The 19,243-nt window shown below is 45.5% G+C and overlaps 1 protein-coding gene across 26 annotated transcripts in view; it reads right to left on the reverse strand.

The window, feature by feature from the left end:
- Positions 1-19,243, reverse strand: part of KCNMA1 (potassium calcium-activated channel subfamily M alpha 1) — a 686,992-nt gene that overhangs the window by 87,632 nt on the left and 580,117 nt on the right. The gene's annotated exons all lie outside the window — the stretch shown is intronic.

Below are 19,243 nucleotides of genomic sequence, written 5' to 3' on the forward strand. Positions count from 1 at the left end.
AGGGTACAGAGAGGGCAAAACTGCTGGCCTACAGATTGCACAGTGTGCTTCTTGATTTCTGTGGGTTTATCAGACTTTGTCCCCAAGAAAAATCCTACCAGTCATAGTACTACAGCCAATATGTAACTCACAACAGACATAACTCCCAGGCTGACCCGGCCTCCCTCTAACACAGACGCCTAAGACTTCCGCCAGGGAGTCTGGGCTACTTAACCTGAAGGTCTTACAGCGCAGCCATGTTAGAGCGACCCTGGCACTGGAGCTCAGGACGGTGCCTGTGTTATGAAGGGACATTTCCCGCCTCACGATCACAGACCCCAGAACCCTGGCTGCCTGGCATACATACCAGACTAGAGAGAGGATGAGGGTGCGTCCTTTAGCCATGGAGCAAAATCAGCAGCAAGAAACACAAACGCCAAATAAGAAACCCATTAGGGGCACTGGGTCCTATACTTCCTGTGAAGGAGCACTTGACTGCTATTTCAGGATGAGTCCCCTCGGGGGACGTGCACCTGCCCATCAGTGAAGTTGGGCAGCCATGCACAGCGAGAATGAGGTAAGACAACCAAGTTCTATGCCAGGGGCTCAGTGGGCAACTAATGTGGGTGATGTCCTTGCAAGGAGCATTTCTGCTCTGACAACCTTGGGAGAACACGTATCACCAAGAACTTTGGTAAACACGTTGCAGGGTTATTGATAAGATCAAGCCAAAAGCTATTTCTAAAAGATCACAGTGAATATTAATACAGTTAATGAAAAGAAGAAAGTTGCTGCCTCTCAAAAGCAATGCCAACAATAATATCTCCAACATAGAGCATATATAACTCCCTACAAGTGAGCAATGCCTTTATCTCATACATTATCAGGCAGGATGATTTTACAGCTTCTAGCTGAGAAGTAGGATATACATTTATTTGGAAAACCTAGAGGGTGTAAGTTAAAGAAAAAACAACAACCTGCCATTATGTACAGTGAGGACAGAAAGCATCTGTAAGTAACCCACCTGACCTGGCACAGCCACAGGGAGCACCCACCCGCCCGTAGTGAGCTGAGGCGCAGGGAGGGGAAGGGACAGGGAAGGGGAGGGGGCAGAGAAGGGGAGGCCTGTTGGAGCTTTCACATCTCTGGCTTTTGTGGAGCTAATACGAGAATGAGGAGGGAGGCTTTAAGGAACAATAGGTTATGTAGAAGTTAATCACAGGGTATATTTCTGGCTTTATTCACTGCCTAGGAAACCTGAATTGTGTAACTTTGAGTCCATCAACACAGAATAATGAAAGAATTCAGCTCCCACATGGGAGAGAGAAAAACAGTATATAAGTGTGTTGACAGAATCTACATGACTTGCACTGCAATGTTCTCTATAGAAACACTGTGGGCCCAACGAATCTTCTAGAATCAAAGGGAAATGCCAGGCTCACATTCCTCCATCCCATCGAAGACCATAAGCCTGTTCTATATGTATCTCGGTCAGAGTCCAACATTCATCAAAGTCCCTGTATCTAGAATCTCAACCCATATATCTTCACTAAGAACTTGACCTGCTGTAATAACTTGCCCAATGCTCGGTTCTGCTCAGCATTTGGTAGAAAATTCCATCTGGTTGCCTGTCTCTTTTCTTTCTTTTTTCCTTGGAACAGACTGTCTCCATCAGCTCAAGGGCAAAGAAAAGGCTCACGCAAAGACCACTCGGTGTTGGCTTCTCAGAGATGAGATGGAGATGAATAAGCAAATATGCAACTAAAATGCACAATGCAAGAAATTCCCTTGAATTATGGCTGTGGAGCTTGGAGACGGGGAAGGTAGGAGATGGAAGACAACTGTTACTTTGAATTAAACTGGAAAAAACGTGCAGGAGTCCAATAAAAACAACCTCTTTTCAACTTTCCTTCTCTGCCTACTCCCTACACCAACAAGTTAGTAAAGGCTTTGAGGCCAAAATGTGTACCAGACTCCTTCATGTAGCCCTGGCAGGGGCAGTGCGTGCTTGCGGGGGTTAGGGTTTCAGAATAGGGATAAAATGTGCCAAGTCCCTGGCACCAAAAGCTGCTTTCTTTCTTCTTATATTTCTCAAGTTCAGGGATTAGTAAACTGTTGTCTTGAACATGTTTTTGTATGGGTTGTGGGCTGAAATTTTTTTTTACATTCTTATTTATTTTTTTAAGATTTTTTTTTTTTAAGAGAGAGAGAGGAGGGGAGAGGGAGAGACAGAGTAAAACATCAATGTGAGAGCAAAACATCGATCAGCTGTGCCTCCGGCACGCCCCCGCTGGGAATTGAGTCTGCAAGCCTCGCCTGTGCCCCGACCAGAATTGAACCAGCACCCTTTCTGTGCACAAGACGACACTCAACCAACCAAGCCACACCGGCCAAGGTAGCTTTTACATTTTCAAATGGTTGGGGGACAAAATCTAAGAAGAAAAATATTTAATAGTGCATTAAAATTACACAAAATTCAAATTTAGTGGCTATCAATAAAGTTTTATTGGGACATGGCCAGTCATTTGTTTATCTATTGTTTATATCTGTTTTCCCTTTACAATGAGAGAGTCCAGCGGTTGCAGTAGAGACTGCATGGCCAAAGAGCCTGAGAGATTTATTAGCTGGCCTTTGATAGAAAAGGTTTGCTGACCCCTCACTTGCCTTCTCACAATTTTCTAATTCCCTGTCTTCTAAAAGGACAACATTTTTTTCCAACCTTCCAGGATGATGAAACAATAAAAGAAACACGCATGGAGCCACTCTAAGTGAACAAATTTGGTGACGTGGGTGGGACAGAGGTAGTTTGGTGACTGGAATGCCCCTACCACCCAACCTACTATTAGTCCTACAGGTGCCCTTGCATTAGGGGAAACCAGTCAGGCGAGTTTCCCCCTTTCTTTCCTTTTAAATATTTTTTATTGATTTTGAGAGAGAGAGGGTGAAAGAGAGAGAAAGAGAAACAGTGATGTGGATGTGTGTGGCGAATATCAACCGGCTGCCTCCTGCACACCCCCTACCAGGGATTCAGCCGCAACCTGGTCATGTGCCCTGACTGGGAATCAAACCAGCAACCTTTCGGCACAGGGGAGGAGGCCGAACCGACCGAGCCACACCAGCCAGGGCGAGTTTCCCCTTTTCCATCTCCAGCTAAGTGACAGCCACCCGCCCTGCACTTTGAGAATCAGGCGAACCACATCTACCAGGAGCACTTCCTTGAAGCTGTCAGTGTCGGCTGCAAGTCCACCCTGCATGAGCCCCGACAGGACAACAGATTAACCATTAGGCTAGATATGTTGAAAATATACAGCTTCAACCTTTCCCCAGCTCGCTCAGAGCGATATATAGATGATTATTTCAAGCGTCAGCTGCCGCACAGATTTAAACCCCGGCACAGTAACTCCTGGATTCATCTGCCCCTTGTCAAACTTGCACAGCTTTCATTGCAGGATACGCGGTGTGGCAGTTTCACTGTGAATCCAGAATGATCCAGACGGCTGCTGTCTCTTTGTTAACAGGAAGCCAAACTGATGAGTTTGTAATGCATTTCTTATCAAAGGTAGTTTCAGAAATGAAAATGTGTCCCATCAGTTTGGCTGGGTTTCACAAAGACTAGATTATGGGCTTAATCAGAACATCTCTGTTATTTTCGTGAGGAAATAGATAATTCTGCATCCATCCCTTTAAAATCACTTTATGCCAATGAATTATGTATTTATGAATTTATAATTATCCTTGATTTTTCCCCTCCTGCAGTATACTTAATAAAACCATCAGCTGGAGCCTACAAAGCAATAGGGCTTAATAGATACAAGCATGCTAATATCTTTTTTTTCAGTGAATGGTGATCCTTCTGAGCTGTGTGTCTACATTGATCATTGTGGAAAAAAGGGATAGTAATTTTCAACTCACACATTTAACAAAGACAAAATGGACTGTGATGGAATTTATGGAGCCTGTAAAGGAGCTCTTTTTCTAATATGGTTTATTATCAAGTAGATTCGTGATCACTGTAGGACAAATCAGGCCCCCCTGAAATGCACCTAGAAAAATGCCTATGCGTTCAGAGCACTGTTCCTGGCACAGCAGAAGTGCCCATATGAATGGCGGCAGCTGCCAGTCTTCTGTTGGGCTGATAGTTATACTTGCTACTGACGTGAAATTCAGTACTTAGATCCCAGCTTTAAAAACACTATTTATCCTCTCTTTATTTAAAATTCTGACTTTTTATTCATTGTGACTTTTTTTCCCTCCCTTTTAAAAAAAAAATTGCATTAAACCGTGATCTATCTTAATTACTGAGGTTTATGCTGCCCCCTTACACTGGGTGTCCACGGTAAATGCCTGACTGCAGTCCCGGCCCTGCCTGTCCGGCTCCCAGGGTGCTCTGGTGCTGGCCCTGCCATCCCGCCTGTCTTCACGCAGAAGGTCTCTTCTTCTGTATGTGTGTCTATCCGCTCCCTTGTGCCGAACCGGGTAAGACGAACACAAAACAAGTGTTATTCTTTTGATCGCTTCATGCTGCCTGCATGAGATTGGTAAGGCAGGCCCTTGCCAGAAAGGCTTCCTTAGGGATTCACAAATTGTCAGACATCCAGAGGAGCGCAGGAAGGATCACGCTGCCTCGGGCATCTGAGCTCTGCCACCTGCCCAGGGTGAGAAACAGAACGGAGCGCGGCGCCGGTCTCGCCCGGACCTTATTTCGCACCTCCCGTCACACCGCCCGGCTAACACGGCGCCGGCTCCGTTCCCTCTTTGGGGCACAGGTTTTTATTTGCTTGTATGTTTTGACTCAGATGCTATGTTTCTTCTCTTTTTGTTTCTCCTCCCCTTAAACCGCTTCAAGTAAACATGACGGGCGGAAAACGTCAATCACATGTTCATTCCCATTTTCACTTTGTTACTTGCATTTTTTAAGTTAATGCTTGCCCCAGTGACTCAATATGGAGACCAGCCTAGAATCGAATTGTGTATGTGTGGAATGGTTCTCTAAAGCATAAGCTGGTATACAGGCAAGGGCCGTTATTATTATTAATATCATTATTACCATTGGCTCATTCATAAACACCGTATTTTCCATTGAGCCAGTTATATCAAAAGCCCCTGAGAATTCTAATATGTATTCCAGATGGCTGCCCCGATACTTTCTCTGGAACGCAGATAAAGGTAAAATGCATGAGTCTTTAGTGCAACCCAGGTACACCACATGGCCCGATGAAGAATGTTCTGCCAGAACACTTTAGAAATGAATGCTTTTAACCTTGGGAGGTAAGACCAGTCCCAGATTGTGATTTTACGCTAAACACAGCATTTAGTATATTTCTTAAGGGCACAGTCACCTTCTAAAGGTGTTCTTGAACTACAAAATCATGATCTGTATTCCACTATAATTTATCCTCAGCCGCATCCCATGCAACATTTTAAAATGCTCATCAGTCTATATGGCCTGGGCCACTTTCTGCTCATCACAGAGAACAAGGTGTGGAACGCAGCAGCGGGGGTGGCTGGGGTGCAGGGATGCTCTGGCCTCACCCTCTTTGGCCTGCACTAAGATGACACTGACACCAGGGCCCAGGTCTGCTGACTTCCAATCCAGATCACTTGCTATCAGAATTCTGCCCATGAGAACAGCATGAGGATACCAGCTTCCAGATTCGGACCACCTGCCCTGGTCCCTCTGACCCTCATTGGAATTCTGATCTCAGATAAGTTACTCAACGCCACAATGTCACCAGATCTGTTGTTATCCCCACGGGCAGATGAGGACGCCAGGATCTGGAGAGGCTGTGAGGCGGAGGGAGATGACCGGAGGCCACACACTGACAGCCTGGGGACTGTCCTGGTGTGCTCTGCCCGGCACTCCCCAGCTGGTTCACAGGGTCTGTGCGTGGGACAACCTCTGTGTCTGAAGATGTCCATAAAATATCGATGTCTAACTTCTGCTTTAAGATCTTGCATAGGGCTGGGCTTCCATTTCAGGAACTGTCTCATGGGGCATGAGCTTACCAGCTGGTCAAATCCCCCAACACGGCTTACTGCGCCCCAGCCATATGGTAGGCACCCCTCTTACACCTCTGGCCCTGGCTCCAGCGACACTCAATGATATAAAGACTTTAAGATATGGGCCTTCCCTCTACAAATGTCAACCCAGAATGAGCTGCAGGAAGGTAACAGGCACACAGGTCCCGAAGTTACACTGCAGGGTCCAAACCTGGCTATTTGGCAAATTACCAACTTCGGTTTTCTCACCTATAAAATGGAAATAATCAGAGTACATCCTTCATAGGGCTACTGTGAAATGGGTTGAAAACATGAGAAGTGCTTATGAGAGTTTCTGGCAAGCTCTTGGTAAACGTTACCTATCATCATTATCTGGGCTTTGCAAAACCAACGAAACCAGAGCTCTCTGCCAGTGGGCCCTCGCCACAATGTGTCTGCTGCCTCCTGGCTTTGCACCCACTCTCTCCCCACTGCTCCGAACAGCGGATCTGGTGTCCAAGCACAGAGCAGGATGAGAATCGCCACCTCCCCTCCACTCGCTGCATCCTGTTCAACTGTCATCTTTGTCCCGTATTTCATATGGCCCCAATGAACTGCTCAGGTCAAAATAATTAGGCTATGCCAAGTGTCATAAAAACAAGAAAAGCCAGAAAATGTTTAAACGACCCTCAATTGGAGAAGGCTGGGACCATTCAGGGCAATAACAAATGAAAATCAGATGGAAATGTGGAGAAACCCCACCATTCCCTCTAAATTACAGGAAATCCATGCTGCCTGCCTATGATGGGCTCTTTCCCTTGAATTTCTGGTGGGAGGTCATGGAATTGGGGCATGCACATGGGAGATGGGGGAGGGGCAGGGGAGCGATGGGGTAAAGGGGCACTGACTTCTTCACTATTCCCCCCCCCACCAGGTCTTCCTTTCACCTACCTATTCTACCCACTCTTTAAGAAACAGGTTAGGCTGCCTCCTCCAGGTAGCCTTCCCGGTTACTATAACAAGACAGAATCCCTCCTTTCTTGGCACCCCATCTCACACCCCTCTGTTATCTCTTTCTTTTGCATTAGAATATGTTTTCCATTTCATGTGTCCTACTTCCCAACTACACTTGTAAGCTCCTCTCTGGTAGTTTACAAATCTCTGAATACCTCATACTGCTGAGCCCCTGGTGATGTTCCTGATGAATATCTCTGAGTTGCTCGAGGGGTAGCACTGCAGGGGAGAATCATAGTCCCATGGTGAGGAGCCTGGTTCTAGTCCTGGCCTGGGCCAATTGTGAGGTTTTGGCCAGACACTGCCCCTCCAGGGCTGGTATTCATTACATATAAGGACCTTTGCAGCTCTAATCTGTAATGGTTCTGACCTTAATGCTTTCTTCTGTTACCTGACAGATATCACAGGAGCCAGCCAAAGGCCACAGGCCTCCTAGCTCTCCAGGTTCATACAGTCATCTAGCACTTCCTACCAGACTCACTCCCAGAGCACTACAGAGCAGGAAAGCAGGATGCTTGATTCCCACTCAGACCCATTTGACAGACATCTCGAGGGTGGGGGCTGGGCAATGCTTTTTCTTTTCCTATTTTCAAAAAATCTTTTAAAAGATACACAATAAGAGAGCACAAGTCTATCTGTAGAAATGAGATAATTGCATATATATATATATATATATATATATATATATATCCTATGTAATAAAAGGGTAATATGCAAATTGACCCTAATGGCAAAACAACCGGGAATGACCAGTCACTATGATGTGCACTGACCACCAGGGAGCAGACGCTCAACCTAGGAGCTGCCCCCTGGTGGTCAATGAGCTCCCACAGGAGGAGCTCTGCTCGGGCTGATGGCTGCGAGCACAGTGGCAAGGGAGTGGGCCTAAGCTGGCAGGTGCACATCCCTCAAGGGGTCCCAGACTATGAGAAGGCACATGCTGAGCTGAGGGACACCCCCACTCCGAGTGCATTATATATATATATATATATATATATATATATATATATATATATATATCTGCAACCATTCGACTGTTTGACCAGTAGCTATGACATGCACTGACCACCAGGGGGCAGACGCTCAGTGCACAGCCATGAAAACATGGAACAAACTGATGAATCTCAGAGGGAAGCAGGGAGGGTGGGAAGAGATTAACCAAAGATCTTATATGCATACTAGAGGCCCGCTGCATGGATTTGTGCAGCAGTGGGGTCCCTTGGCCTTGCCTGTAGGGATCAGGCCAAAACCAGCAGTCTGACATCCCGCAAGGGGTCCTGGATTGCAAGACGGTGCAGGCCAGGCCGAGGACCCCACCGCTGCATGAATCCATGCAGCGGGCCTCTAGTATGCATATAAGATCTTTGGTTAATATATATATATATATATATATATATATATATATATATATATATATATACACATATATATCCTCCCAAAAATGTATACACACACTTTGAATAATTATATGGGAAGAGTTTTTTATAATACACTTCATTTTCAAAATTGAGCTATCAGCTGTTTGGGGACACCCTGTTTATATATATGTATATATAAAATAATTCACAAGTGATACGGAATAACAGTTTAAAAGGTATTACAGGATAGTGTCAGGCGAAGGCTAAATGAACTGCTTTGGAAATGCTAGGAGGTCTGGGGTGGCCGGGGGGAAATTCTAACACTTGAAACAAGAGTCGAAGGGATAAAGATGTCAGCTGTGCCTGCCTGTGTATCCCCAGAATCAAACACAGGGCCTGGCGCACTGGGGGCACTCAAACCATGACACTGAGTCAGCGAGGCAAGGGGTGCTAGGTGGCGGGAACAGCCTGAACTAAAGCAAGGAGGTGGGGAATACTAATCTAGGGAACTGTAAGGAATTCAATGTGGCTGGAGCAGGAAGATTTATTCAAGGGTATAGACAGGGGTATAAGGGACAGATAGTGTAAGGCTTTAAACTCCAAATGACAGAATTGGAAACTATTGGGTAATAATCTGAGTCCTCTAAAAATTTTTTTTTTCCTATTTAAGTACTCAAGTTCAAAGAGGGCAGTGGGTGGTTTGCATCTTGGTAGAGTCTATCTTCCGCACCCCCCAACTCGGCCTCCTTTCTTTGGGGCCACTTAAAAGTTATAAGGGTCTCAGATAAGACACACACATGTGTGTGTGAAACTAAAAACCAGGAGGCCCCTGGCAGTGGTCCAGTTCCACTGGAGGTCTCACTTTTATTCTGGAGAGTGTATTTGGCAGGGAAATAAAGTTATTTAAGGCCTTGGAAAGGGGTCCTGTGAAACTCACAGGGCCACTGCCTCGCAGCTCAGCCAGGTACATCCACGCTTGACTGTGGACGGTTATTTCCTGTTTGAACACTCGAGTGGGTCCCGTCCCCTATAAAGGGAACTGGGAGGAAAGTGAGAAAAGTGATTGCAATCCATAGTCTGGAAAAAAACAGAAAAAAAAAAGATTCTCAACAAAACTCGGGCTTTCAAAAGAACTCACTGAGAAGGAGGAAATGTTTCCCCGAGCCTCTACTCCTTAGTTTTACCGAATCAACAGCACTTCAGGATTTTTTCTGTCAAAAGCATGTGAGTGACTAAAGTAAGGATGTCCATTATATTATCTGGATCCTTGACCTGCACTGTAGTGTGTCTAAAAGAAGTTTAAAAAGTCAAAAGAGAAAATTCCAATTAGATTATCAAAATGAATGGTTTCAAATTTTTAAGTTACAAAAAGTGTAAAATATTTGCATTCTAAGTTCTGTATGATCTGGTAGGGCATACCTAATAAAGAAAATAAATAAATGAGTCACCTGGGAAACCTTTTAATTCTCCCCTTCCATCACCTCAATAAATCTACTATCTCCCATACAGGCACACATTTACACCCAACACCCTGTATAAGAGGTCTCTTATCTGAGACCCTTATAACTTTTAAGTGGCCCAAAAGAAAGGAGGCTGAGTTGGGGGGTGGGGAAGATAGACTATTTTTTATCTTTTATAAAAATAAGAGTTAGTAAAAAGGCAGAGTCTTGTCTTTAAAATATAAAATAAAAAGAATGAAAAAGAGGTGAAAAAGAGAACCACATTAATAGTATTTTTTTTCCTCATTGATGCCCAAATTGATGAACTGATTATTTTTTGTGTGGACAATCTTATTAAAACAAAAAACTAAACTAAACAAAACAATCCTCTGATTCTGTTTGACAGAAAGTTAGTGCTGGCCCAGAGCGCAAAGCAACACTCTTTGGTTAACCTGGATTCTAAAGCAAATCTTGATGAAAGAGCATCACATTAAAATTATTTTTATATGGCACATTAATCCAGTACATAACCCAACGTTATAAAAATGTCTCTCATCTTGTTGTAGAACGAAGCCTAAGGAATTAAGTTGTATAAATAAGTATTAGATAAAAATGGGGACTTTCCACATAGTAATCAGATGGTGGGGTAATGCAATCTTAGGGGTGAGAATCTGGTTTTGTGTACTTCCCTTTTAAAAACATAGTAACATTTAGCCCCGCTGGCATGGCTCAATGGTTGAATGTCGACCTATGAACCAGGAGGTCTCCGTTCAATTCCAGGTCATGGTACATGCCAGGGTTGTGGGCTCCATCCCCAATAGGGGGTGTGCAGGAAGCAGTGGATCAATAATTCTCTCTCATCATTGATGTTCCTATCTCTGTCTCCCTCTCCCTTCCTCTCTGAAATCAATATATATATATATATTTTTTTTAAAAAAAAAACCATAGTAACATTTATTTAACTAGGACTTGGTACCAAATGAGTATTAAGGGAAGCAAGTTGGATTTAAAGAACCTTAGCAATTGAGAGGTATTGTCTTAGTAGAGGTGTATTTCCTCAAAATAGTAAATAAACAAAACCAAAAAAAAGCCCCTCAGTTTTAGACGTTCATTTTAGAGACAGAGAATCTGGAAAAGAAAAGCAGAAAGGGGGGCAATGGTAGTAGTCCCTACAATACAGCCAGGTGGAGGTTTTCATTTATAGAAAAGCAGCGCCACCTGCTGGTGATCTGCATTTCAAGTCCTTCTGGTTTGTGGGCCAGCATCTATCTTGCAATCTATGCATAAATATACAGCAGTATTTCTCAGCTGCTGTTATACATAAGAATTTTATTACCAGTCGGCAGATTTCTAACACACTGGTTGCAGTTTAATAATCCTCTGTTACCTGAAGTATGGGTTATATAAAAACCTAGAATGTTAATTGTTGACAAACCAATTCTAATATGTAAAGCACTGTAAGTCAACCAGTAAATATCCAAATAAATCAAAAGGGATGGCTCTTTTGCTGTTAACAACGTGTTATTAAATACCACAATTTGATCACTTACATAAAAATAATTTTCATATATTTCAATGGACTAAAAAAGTCAGGAAAATGCATTATAATCGTACAGAGAGCTTTTCCTTCTCTACAATTTTGAGAAAAATATTTTTGCAAAGAATATTTTACCTTTCTTTAAAAAAATGTACCTAAGCCAATGAATCATTTAAGAAATTTTCCCATATAACAAAACCTGAGTTATAAATAACTAAGATTACATCTATAAAATGTTATATTTTTTAAATGGCAATAGAGAAGTGTTGGAGAATATAAGTCACTGAAACAGTGAGAAGAGAAACAGTACCTGTCATTTGCAGAAAAAGATCACACAAACGAGATAGCAAAGGAACACAATAAAAGGAAGAAACGGGGATGTGATAGGTGACTCTGATTATATCTGCAAAGGAAACTGTGAAATAAATTAACACCCAGGCGCCCACGAAAGTCATATTATAGCTCCACTGCGAGGGAGAGGGATCGTTATGCAACAGAGGAGGCTGGCGACTTTGTGAGAACAGAAATAAAGTGCAGGCTGTGAAGTCTGGTGGTGATAACTAATGACCACACTACTTACAACTCTGATTTGATCTCTAACAGAAAAAAATAAAAAAGTACTCTTCGGGATAGATGTATGCAATAGGGCTCGCATTTTTCACTTGAAACAAATAAACCCCAAATGGGATCAAAGGGCCCCAGTAAATGAAAAATGACAGTTCCTATGTTGCCCTGATTTGATCGCGAGCAAAACTACATGCTCATACCATTCCAGAGCCCGGAGGAAGGGGAGGGGAAGGGTGAGCGCCCACCAAGCTGATGAGAAGCCCACGCTAATTTCAGAAAGTTACTGAGATTTCATCTCTAACAACAATAAAGATTGCTCAGGCAGCAACCTAAAGGGTATCCCTTACACACACACACACACACACACACACACACACACACACACACGTTCCATCTTGTTATTTCCGACGGAAACCCTGTACGTTCAGCTCGTCCACGTGTCTACGTTGCGTAAGGCATATGTATAAAGAGCACCAAATGCTGAGGCGCGTCCTTTGAGCCCAGTGTCTCTAGGAAGGACCACCAGGAACTAGACTACACAGGTCTCAAGCATAGAGCTTTTCATCTCCCACATGGACTGGTTACCACTTGCTGTAGAGAGCCAGAGTTGCCAGGAGGGGGCAGATGTGGAGGGTGTGGGGGAATCTGGTGGAACTTAGGGTTGCCAAGATCTGAGCTGGGGGCTGGGCCTGCCTAGATCTAACTCCCAGAGTATCATCCAGTGCATTCGCAGAGCAAGAGAAGGTCCCTGAAGATGGCTGGGGCCTGGGTGGTTATAGGCTCAAGCCCCGCCTCCAGAGAAGTTGGGATGAATTCACATGGATGAGGAGTCACAGGGGGATGAAAGAGCTGGTTTGAGTTGGAAGAGCAGTGCAGACCTGAGAGGCAGATGTGGTGAAACAATGGGTTAGCTGTGCCTTCCCAACGTGCTCTTCTGCCCATCGGACTCAAATACCCAACGACATATGGAAGGGGAATACATTTGCATCCCAGACCCACTGCAGTGTCCAAATACTGTGCCTGTCAGCAGAAGCGGTGGAAGAAATGTGTCACCTTCTAAAGAAGTGGTGATCAATTCTAGATCAAGCTACTCAAAACTGCTCCCACGGCCACAGGGAGCAGCTGTTCAGAAACAAATGTTTCGTTCAAGATGGTAGAAGCAAAGAAGAAGAAAGATTGCTGGGTTCCCCTAAAACACATGCCTAATAAACTGTGGAAACACATTTTTAACCCAGTGTCTAGTATTTGGCAAATGTCTGTTGAATTCCTACTGTGTGCCTTGGCTGCTGGGTGCAATATACTGAGAATCCAAAGACCATTGAGAGCCGTCTGTTGTTGACTTCTAAAAAGCTCCCCATGGAAAGCGCTCTGAACGGGGTTTATAGGAAGTGCGATAGGATTACAGGAAAGAGACCCATCAATTCTGATCTGAGGTGGGTAGTAGGGCAGTAAAAGGCCTTCACGGAGGTGACAGCATCTGAGCTGTGTTTCAAGCAGGAGTCAGCAAGCTTTTTCTGTAAACATCAGGTAGTAATTCTCTGGGGCTTTGTGAACCATATGCTTTCATTTGCAACTTCTTAGCTTTGCTGTTTGCACTTGAAAGCAGCTATGGACAATATGCAAACGAGTGGCCATGACTGTTGTACAATAAAACTTTATTTACTAAAACAGACAATAGGCCAGGTTTGGTCGATGGGCCACAGTTTGCTGACCTCTACTTTAAAAGATGGGTAGACTCCCATCAGCCAGAGGAGGATAGGGGCAGAATCACAGGCACAGGAAAAAGTTATAGTAATATGTTATATAACAAAAACAAGACATCTGTAGAGATCCATTAGATGAAGGACACTTACATGGAAAACAGAACTAGACACACAGGTTGAGGCCAAACTGTGCAGGGCCTTGAATGTCATGGCTGGAGGTTGTCCTACTGAAAACAAGGAGCCATCCAAAGTTGTTTTTGTTTTCCCTCTTCAGAACAGGATGATAACATGATCAAATATGTGTTTTAAAATAATAAATGTGGTGGAGGTTTAGTGGCAAGGGAGAATAATTAATTGGAGGGTAGCAGTGCTAGAGCAGGTGAGAAGAAATGAGTGCCTGAACTCGGCAGTGCCACGGAGAATGTGAATAGGTGTGAAAGGTCATCCAGAGGGCTCTGCCCTCAGTAGGGAAGAAGAGAGAGCAGGAGAGCAGAATCCTTGTCAACACTCACTCAGCCCATCTCTAGACTGTTCTCACATCAAGTCTAGGGGCCCACTCTTGGCCCCACTCGTAGATCGAATCTCACTAATGAGAAAATCAACAAGAAGCAGCGCCCAACTCTTCAAAAGCAATTTCGGACAGGTGACGATGGTAAGTCCCAACACCAACCAGGCCTCGAGGGTAGGCTGAGATCAAGACCACCAGCAAGAAATTTTAATAGGATTTTTAAAAATGTCATCTCTCGCCACCATCTGTTCCCCTCTTGCTTGCTCTCCAAGCTTCCTGCCTTCTTCCAAGAACACAGGAAACTCACTGAGTATCTGTCTCCATGTCCCTTTTAGAGATGGAAAAGTCGTAGGGGCAGTTTCAGTAAGACGTGGAATGATGAGATCCTAAGTCACAGCTGCAACCACTCTCTGAGACAGGTCCTGTTATTATCTCCATTTTACACATGGGGAAACTAAGGAATAGAGGACTTCTCAAACTTGCCCAAAGTGCTACGGTAGGAAGGCAAGATGTCTATTCTGGGTTTGCCTAGATAAGGTGAGAAGATGCCAGTGCTGTGAAAAGTATAAAGATTAGTGCATGATGAAGGCATTACTCTTATAGCACTGGGCTGTCACTGAGCATCCATTTGGAGAACAAAGCAAAGCATACCTGTACTAGGCATGATTTCCAAAGCCCCCAGAACATACCCAAACCCCACCCCTTCTCTGGCTTTCCTTGCTCTGTGGTTTCCTACCATTTCAGGATTTAATTCCCTAATGCATATCAGAGAAAAGACAGGAATGTCTGCCGAACAGACACCCATCTTCCCCTTAGCAGAAGAAATCCATGAAGCGGCCCTTCCAACATTTCAATCCACATCCCGAGACTTCCAGGCCATGTGACACGACCCCCTCCCTCGCAGTCTGCATTCCTGGCAAGTTGTATCCTGCCATCTTCACTGTGCACCTCCCCTCTGCAGGTCAGTGTACCTCCTTTTTCAGTAACACCTGTTCAGGGCTTTGGCTTTGAAGCATCCCTGCTGGCCGTGTTCTCAGTTGGATGTGTTACAAACATGTGTGGAAATTTACTCATCTGCACCGCAGAAAAGGCCAGATCAAGCTTGGCAAAATACAAAGAGCAATTCAAGCCCACTGGTAAACAAGAGAGCGCTTGGTGCAGCCTGAGGTCTCTGCAAGCAATTGAGAAAGCTCCTTGCCCCCGCGCCTCAAGCAGCATAAACAGAGTAACGGCTCTTCATGGCAATGAGATGCTCAGCCTTTGGACACCTCTAGGTGGGTGGAACTGTGGCACGGGTGCTGCTGGATCCCATCTGCCTGCCTCAAGTGAGTCAGTGGGCCTAATAGTCAGGAGTGGCCTTGATGTTTCTCCACATTTGGGCATGCGCCGTGGCCACCTACACGTGGTTACAGCTCTCGACAAATGGGCCCCTTGGCTCATAATGGCTTCACCTGATGCATTAATATTTTTGTGCCACCCTGACTCACAGGAAAATGATCAGGTTCACCCAAATTAGTAAAACTGAATGCAATGTCACTAGTCCTTGATTTTCTAGGACAGATGCTGAACATACACATGTACCCTTGTCTCTCTTCACTTGAAATGTTGGTGAATTTTTGCCTGTGACTTTTTTTTCTGTCTTTGTCTTCTTTTCTTCACAAAGAATACGAATTGTACCCACTAGTTGATAATTTTCAAGATCCTTCAGTTATGTCCTTGATTTTCTTGCTACCTTTCCCCCCTTAATTTTCTTTTATCCCAGTTCTTTATATATATAAAATATATGTATAGATATAGATATAGTGTAAGCCACTTAGAGAGTTTTAGGAAAAATCACAGATCCGGGCCCTCCTACTTCTGACATACCACTTTTCCTTTAACTGATGGCTGAGAATGCCTTCACTTACTCATTCTTTTACTCATTGGATATTTACTGACCTGGAACCTTCAGGCCATTTCCTATTCAAGTACTCTTGCCAACACATGAAGCCCAACCCAGGATGCCAGCATGCTACATTTCTGACCTTGGAGGGAAGGAAAACAGAAAGCCAGCAGAGGCCAAAATGGAGATGACTTTAATGCCAGCTGTCAGCTCCACTCCCAGGAGATGGTCACGCTGTCTCTACAGATGCCCCTCTCTGCACTGTCCATCCACGTTGCGAGGCTCTGGTCGGAGGAGCAGTCTTTCTCACTTCACTGAAAGCCTCTCAGTGCTGCTGGCCATCCGGTGCAGACGCGCCTTCACAGCCTCCACGCTGAGCTTAGAGCTTTTCTCTGTAGCTCCAGGAAGCCGTGGTGGGAGTCACCCCCCTGTATTTAAGGGATGGAGTGGGGGCTTTCAGGATTACTAAGAGAGGCCAGGGGGGGTTTTCTCTTGCTGTTTTCTGGACTGCAGGACAGCTCCTCAGGAGAAGGACTGCATGAGCTGCTCAGAGAAGAAAGGCCACTGTGGACTCTCCAGATCCTTTGTCCCGCTCATCTGAGCTGGACATCAGAATGTCTTCTCAAAGCCAGAGTCTATGGCGTGTCTAGAACCTCCCTCCACACGAGGCCCTGTCTGGCTATTTACAAAAGGGACTTTCTCACTGAGATTTCAACTATGTGGGCCCAACAATGCTGCTCCTCTTAGTCCATTTAGAGTCCTCCTGGGGAAATGGTAGGCCGGGAAAACAGAACTCTTGTAAGCAAATGCAGGGATGGCAGAGTCCCTGATTATCTAGGCCAGTGGTCGGAAAACTGCGGCTCGTGAGCCACATGCGGCTCTTTGGCACCTTGAGTGTGGCTCTTCCACAAAATACCACATTCGGGTGCACACATACAGTGCGATTGAAACTTCATGGCCCATGCGCAGAAGTTGGTATTTTGTGGAAGAGCCACACTCAAGGGGCTAAAGAGCCGCATGTGGCTCGCGAGCTGCAGTTTGCCGACCAATGATCTAGGTGATTCAGCATGCTGGTTTGGGAGGAAACTGTGCCATGGACTTGAAATGCCACATGACTTCCCTGAACTATGTGTCGAAGCACCTCACAGGAAATGTGTTTTGGATTTCCTCTGGAGAAGGGTAAATGGTTGAAAATGACAGTGGATTTTCAGAGAATGAGATGTGAAGTACTTTATTTTTCCCCCTCCCGAGATGTAAAGAGACGTGCTGTCTCCCTGAGAAAGAAGAGAGGAAAGGAGTCTTGTTGGCATACACAGGGTTTTCAAAAGCTAATTCCCAGGAGCTCTGTAGGAAGCTACCGCATGCAGCCTGAGCCAAGACCCTCAGGGCTGGTCACATATCCCAGCTGGTGGCCCCCACTTGCTTTGACTGTGCCACCCAGCCTGGGCCAACGGCATTCATGCCAGCGACAGAGCTGCGGCCTCTCTCGCCTTCAACACACTGAAGATGTGAATCCCACTGGAAATGAGGAGAATGGTGATGGAGGAAGAAGGAATACTAATTAGAAGAAGGAAATGGATGGAACAGATCCACAGGACCAGGGGCGGCAGATGCAACCCAGGTATCGCGATGACTGCCAGGCCAGCTGGGGAGAGTTATGCTCATGAAACTTAACTAATGGCATTCAATGGCTTCAGAGCTATTAACTGAACGTTCTTTACGAAGATTTTAATTTCTTGGCTTTGCATGTGGATAATGTGCTTCAGCTGCAGAGTCCTAAACTGGCCATCACGCCTTGGTTTTCCTCCCCAAGGCTTCTCGGAGCAGCTGGGTGTTGCCTCCTTCGGCCACAGCCTCCCTTCTGCTGGTCTTCACCCGCACACTGGGTGTCTCTCATCTGCCCCCTGGGATCCAGTCCCTTCTTCCACAGTTGTCATAGACGTCCTTCCAGAACACAGCCCCAGGCATCACTTCCCTGAGCAAATATATTGAGTGTTTCCTGTTATATTTCAGATGAAGAACAAAACCCGCATGGCCTAGCCCCTGTCCACACAGGCCCTGCTTACCCTGAGGGCTCCTCTCCCTGAAATCTGCTGCACGGGACTCAAGCGCCAGCCAAACTGGGCGACCAGCTGTGTGGCCGGGGCTCCTGACCTCCCCACTGCCACGCTTTGGCAGAACACTCTCTCTCCTGTTCTCCAAGGCACATCTGGAATGTCATATCCTATGGGATCCTCCCCTGGCTGACCAGCAGGAGGTGAGCTCTGGGCCTTTGCACAGCCAAGCGCTTTGCAACTTGCTCTCTCCCAGCACTGCCCTCATTGTCTTGAGTCTTCATTACTGAAATTCTCATCTTTTCCTCCTTCCTCGGAAACAGACAAGCCTATGGATCATTTTCAGCTGTGTAACTCAACTGACTCCACAGCCTGCGGAGCCACCCAGCTTGTTTTCAAATCCCAGCCCCACACTGACTTGCTGCGTGACCCTGGGCAGGTCATTTAACTTTTTTGTGCCTCGGTTGCCTCATCTGTACATCGCGCAGTTTACAGGTGCCCCAGCTGCTCATGATAAGGATTCAATTAATATTTGAAAAGCACATAGAACAGTGCCTGCAATGCAGCAAATGCTATGCGCATTAAATTTAACAGCACACACACATGTCTACGTGTACACATGTGCAGACACAGGTACACAATAGCCTCGGTGTATTGGCAGAGTACCTTACATCACATAGAGTAAGAACACAGATCCCCACTGCGTCTACTCTGAGCTTGAATCCCAGTTCAGCAGTTATCCCATTTCCTAATACCCCCTGTTAAGATGCCTGGGCTCCTGGGAGATGGAATGCATGGACAATAACAGCAGATCCATCTAAAGAGTAGCCTAAACTCAGACAAGGCAAAAACATCAACCTAGCCTCAGAAGGGGACAGCAGTTTCAGCAGGTCTCAGTAGGCCTCTCTCCTCACCAGTGACTACGGTCGGGTCATAATCGCTGCATCTGCTCCATGTAAAAGTGGTTCCCATGATCCCGCACTGAACTCACTGCTTCTAGGCTTAACTGCAAGTCAGAGCTCCACGCTCTTGTAAGATCTTCCCTAGGAGCACGCTGGCACATGTCCTGAAATGGTTGAGCCAGATGACAGACATACATCTCAGATGAAGGAAGCATCCAGCCGACATGACGGGCACCACATGAGAAGGGAGCATGAGAGGCGTGCTGAGGCCAGAGGTGCTGTGGATGAGCCCCTCATGTCTGGGACCAGGAGGCGGGCAGT

The sequence above is a fragment of the Myotis myotis genome, unplaced genomic scaffold (assembly GCF_014108235.1).
Source record: "Myotis myotis isolate mMyoMyo1 unplaced genomic scaffold, mMyoMyo1.p scaffold_m19_p_15, whole genome shotgun sequence".
Taxonomy (NCBI): domain Eukaryota; kingdom Metazoa; phylum Chordata; class Mammalia; order Chiroptera; family Vespertilionidae; genus Myotis; species Myotis myotis.